Raw genomic sequence first — 5,324 nt, forward strand, 5'->3', positions numbered from 1 at the left:
TTTTTTTTTTTTAAGTTTATTTTTTTTAGTATTCTCTATACCCGTCATGGGGCTCAAACTCATGACCCTGACATCAAGAGTCACATGCTCTTCCAACTGAGCCAGCCAAGCACCTCAGTTTTTCATTTGTAATAAGTCTGATTTGTTTCTACTTTGCATTTTTCTTCCACATCTAGACATTTAAATAAGAGTGCTTTGTTTCTCTGAAATTCAAAACAATTCATCAGTGGTTTTCTTCTCAATTTTGCTTGCTATGTGGTGTCTCTTTTATTTACAACTGGTCTTTCTTAGGTCAGTAAAGCTTTATGCTCTTGTATATTTGATTTTTATTACTCTTCATTTTTTTCTGATCAGGAACATTTTTCAAAGTTCGAAAGAATTTTTTGAAAAATTGACTACATCCTTCACTGCTTCTGTTAAAGCTATAAATCATACATTATTTTACTTTGCACAACAAGGTATTTCTTATTTTTACCTGCATACAAGTCCCTTTTTCTTATTTCTAATCACATTTATTTGTGATACATAATATTATCTTTATCAAATTTTTTCTATGTTTTATTAAAAACCCAAAGCAGGTATTATAAAATTTACTTTTGTGTATTAATTTTTAGAAGTCTGATTTTTTTTCTACAATGCCCGCCACCCCAAAAGTTCTTATTCTTCAGACTGTAGAATCTTTCCCTAAGTCCAGTGTTCCTTTCATCGGATTCCTTGTGTTTCAGTGAGGAGAGCTCTATTCAACTGAAGCATTTTCCACAGAAACAGCATGAGAACATGCTCCTTGAGACCCAAACTCAGTGCTGTGGTTAATGTGCGCCACCTCCAAAGTACTTCCTGATGTCTAACATTCATTCTTTCAGTGTTAGTATGCTGAATTAACTGCAGGCTTCTGGAACATATCAGATCATTCTCAGGGGACTGAAATACTCCTCTTCCCCTCTTCTCTGGAGGTGTTCACCCGCAGCAAGCATCCTGATAATCCACAGTATAATGCTTGGGAGGACAGATTCTAGAGCCCCATGGCTTACATCCAAATCCTGACTCCACAACTTGGAATTTTGTGTACGGGTACCTGCTTTGTAGGATGCCTTTGGAAGCTATGGAGGGAGAAGCATTTTGCAAACTTTTCCTAGTTTTCTCATTTCTAAAACAGAGATCTAGTTTTCCCTCATTAGGGTTGTCATAACAAAATGAGTTTACTATGCATAAAACACTTCGAATGATGCCTGACCCATAGTTACTCTTCTGTAGCATGTTTACCATGTTTAAGGAACTTCAGCTTTCAAACGGATTGTGTACAGATTTGCAGGCTCCACATTTACACAGATCAACGCACTATCATTTAGGAACTGATACCACAAGAGCAAAAAGCAAAATAGCTAAAGATACTCACCTAACAAGAAAATCTCCCTAACTGTTGACAGTCCACTCCATACTAAGGAAGCTGCCTGCACAAAACTGGTTCCTCTTTGGATGTGCTACTCCTGACACTACACTGTCATCATTGTGTCAATCTCACGGGGTGTATTTATGCCCATTAAAATCCTCATGTGGAAAATGTGTTCTTAATGATGTAAGTATTCTCATTATCTGGCTAGCAATGCACAATGAAGAAAAGACAGCTGTGATTTTGAAATCAGAGACATGTGAAAGGAGAAGGCAGAAGAGGTAAATAAGATAGGAGATGGAGAGACGAAGGACAATGGGCTGAACAACATGGCAGACTTGAAATTATTGTTACAAAGACACCCATGACATTTCGAAAAAAAAACAACAAAGAGACAGTGGGTTGTGAGAGGATAAAAATGCTAAGGAGGCAATCATCTCACAAAGGACTGTGAGGTATAATAAGGTGTGGGTCCCACCTGCTGACTCCCACAAAGCACGTGTTATGTGGCAGACACTTGGGAGGTTGGGAGGGACACCAAATAGAATCGGTGGTGAATGTGCAGAAAGGGGTTCCTTCCCTGTGTGTATTGAAAAGATTCTCTAAGGGAATAAAAGTCAGAGAGTGGGATAGATTCATGATGGGGTAGAATTATTTTGCCACAAACACAGCCCACCCCATTATGCTCATCTTCTCTGATTATATGGTAAAAATGCCAAGGGTGGTGAGTGCACTGACCACTTGCAAAACAGCCTTTTGTTTCTTTGCCAGATCTTCTTCCCTCAACGGTCCTTTATCATCAATAGTCCTTACGCAACAGGCATTTTAAGAAACCTAAACAAACTACCTGAATGAAATAGTATTTGACCCATGTTTACTGAAGAAAGACATCATACTTTCTTCGTGTTCTTCCACTCTACCTAGATCAAGTATGAGACAAACTGTTTTCTGGTAATTTTGTTTGAAATCATTTTAATAATTGGCATATTTCAGATGGAAACTCCTTTTCATGTTAATCATCTGAGTAACTGTCTCAATCCATGTCCCTTTTATTTTTTTCATTTTTCTTTATTTAAATTTTTTAGTGTTCCAAGATTCATTGTTTATGCACAACACCCAGTGCTCCATGCAGTACGTGCCCTCCTTAGAACTCACCACCAGGCTCACCTTTTAAAAACCACAATCACCTTCTTGATTCTTCAATAAATGGCCTTGCTCTTAACAGGAGTAGGCAAGGTTTAGACAGAATAGAGTACAGTTCTCACTGTGTCCTGAAGATGGCAGGCAGGGATTTCGACTGAGTTTAAGAGCTCTAGGGAAGACTTCGCTATTCCTGTTCAGGCCTCCTAGTACTGAATCCATCAACAAGTCTCATTTCATTTTATCCCCAACTTTCCTGAAGTAGATCTGAAACACTGAAATTTGTATGTATTGAAGGTATACAACATGAGGATTTTATATACACACACATTGTGAAATAACTACCCTCATCGAGCTAACACATATCGCCTCACAGTTGCCTTTCTTTTTGTGGTGCAAACACTTAGATCTACTCATAGAAAATACCATGTATATGACACATTATTTTAACTATTATCATTGTGCTCCACATTAGACCCCCAGAATTTTTCATTTTATAACTGAAAATCTCTACCTTTTGATTAACATCCTATTTCTCCCACACCCTAGTCCCTGGCAACCACCACTCTACTCTCGGCTTCTATGAGTTCAACTTTTCAAAAATTCTCTTTTGAATACATAGTTTGGGTCAAGGATTATGCTAGATTTGGTTGGGCAATACCATTCAGTTTTTAAAATTTACTATTACTTACCCTATGGTTTAGAAAAACACTGGGGAAAGAGGAAGCAAGATGGCAGAGGAGTAGAAGACTGAAATATGATTGGGTCTCAGGAGTTCAGCTGGATATGTATCATACTATTCTGAACACCTACAAATTCAATAGGAGATAGAAGAGAAGAAGGGCAGCAATTCTAGGAACAGAAAATTGATGACTTTCTGGAAGGTAGGATGTGTGGAGAAGTGAATTGGAAGCAACTGGAAGATAGACCGTGGGGATAGGGGCTGGCTCCTGGCAAGCAGTGGAGCAGTGGAGCACAAAATCAGAACTTTGAGAAGTCTGCTCCACTGAGGGACATCGCTCCAGAGGCTAAGTGGGGGCAGAGCACTCGCAGGGGGAAGTGTGGTCTCAGGACCCATGGTGTCACAGATTAACTGGGGGTGTCTGAGTGTGGCAGAGCACCCAGGCATTGGAGTGGGGAAGCCAACTGCAGAGACAGAGCCAAGGAGTGAGCTCTCAGCTTGGTGTTACCTTCAATCATGATCCAAGCCACAGTCGGGCCACTGCTCTTTGAGCAGGGACCCCACAGGTGGCAGATCCTGAGAGACCCCTTCCTTCCTCCTCCAGGAGGACCAGGATGAGAGCATGCAGCAGGAATCTGCTAAGTTTGGAGAATACAAACGGGACCATGCACCAGAATTAGAAACACTCAGTCACAAGCCGGGTGAGCACAGAGCGTGGCCAGAGACCAGGGAGATAGGGGGAATTAACTGATTTTCTCTGAGGGAGCATGGAGGAGTGGGGCCCCAAGCTCTTGGCTCCTCAGCCAGAGACTGGGAGGCCGCCATTTACATTCCCATCCTCCAAAGCTCTACAGAAAGTGTTCAGGGAACAATAGCTACAGAGAGTGAGCCCAGGGAGGTTACTTAGCCTGGCTCCTGGCAAGGGCAGTGCAACTCTGCCTTGGGCAAAGACATTTGAGAATCACGGCAACAGCCTCCTCCCCCAGAAGAACAGCAAGAACATCCATCCAAGACCAAGTTAACCAATCAATGAGAACTGCAGAACTCCAGAGGTATGGGAAAGCAACACATAGAATTCATGACTTTTTTCCCCATAATCATTTAGTCTCCCAAAGTTAAATTTGTTAAATTTTATTTTTTTCTTATTCTTTTAACTTTTCCTCTTTCCTCTTTTAACGTTTTTTTTTAACTAGCTTATCAATACCTTTTTTTAAATTTTAATTCTTATAGTCATATTTTATTCCTTCACTCTATTTAACCTTATTTTCGTACACATATAGGTTTTTTTTTTTCTTTAAAATGTTGGGATACAATTTCTTCTAATAGATCAAAATATACCCTAAATCTAGCACATGGCTTTGTTCTAGTCTCCAGCCTGATCACATTCTCTCCTCTTTTTTTTTTCCTTCTTTTTCCAACCAACTTATCAATTGCTTTTTTCAAATCTTTTATTTTTCATCTTTATAGTCATATTCCATCCCTTCTTCATATTTAACCTTATTTTTGTATACATATATATAAGTTTTTCTTTCTTTAAAATTTTGGGAGGCAGTTTCTTCTAAGAGACCAGAATATACCCAAAATCAAGTGTGTAGCTCTGTTCTATTCACCAGTCTAATATATATTATTTTTTTATCCCCCTCCCCTTATTTCTCCCCCCAGTTTTGGTTCTCTTCTGATTTGGTTAATATATATTTTTCTGGGGTCCTTGCCACCCTTTTAGTATTTTACTCTTTCATTCATATATTCTTACCTGGATAAAATGACATGGTGGAAAAATACACTACAAAAAAAAGAACAAGAAGCAGTACCGACAGCTAGGGACCTAATCAATAATGGACACTGGTAGTATGTCAGAATTAGAGTTCAGAATGATGAATTCTCAAGGTGCTAGCTGGGCTCATAAAAAGCATGGAAAATATTAGAGAATCCCTTTCTGGAGAAAAAAATCTCTTTCTGGAGAAATAAAAGAACTAAAAATCTAACCAAGTTGAAATCAAAAAAGCTATTAATGAGGTGCAATCAAAAAATGGAAGCTCTTACTGCTAGGACAAATGAGGCAGAAGAGAGAATTAGTGATAAAGAAGACCAAATGATGGAGAATAAAGAAGC

The sequence above is a fragment of the Lontra canadensis genome, unplaced genomic scaffold (assembly GCF_010015895.1).
Source record: "Lontra canadensis isolate GAN:19392208 unplaced genomic scaffold, GSC_riverotter_1.0 scaffold15, whole genome shotgun sequence".
Lineage (NCBI taxonomy): Eukaryota > Metazoa > Chordata > Mammalia > Carnivora > Mustelidae > Lontra > Lontra canadensis.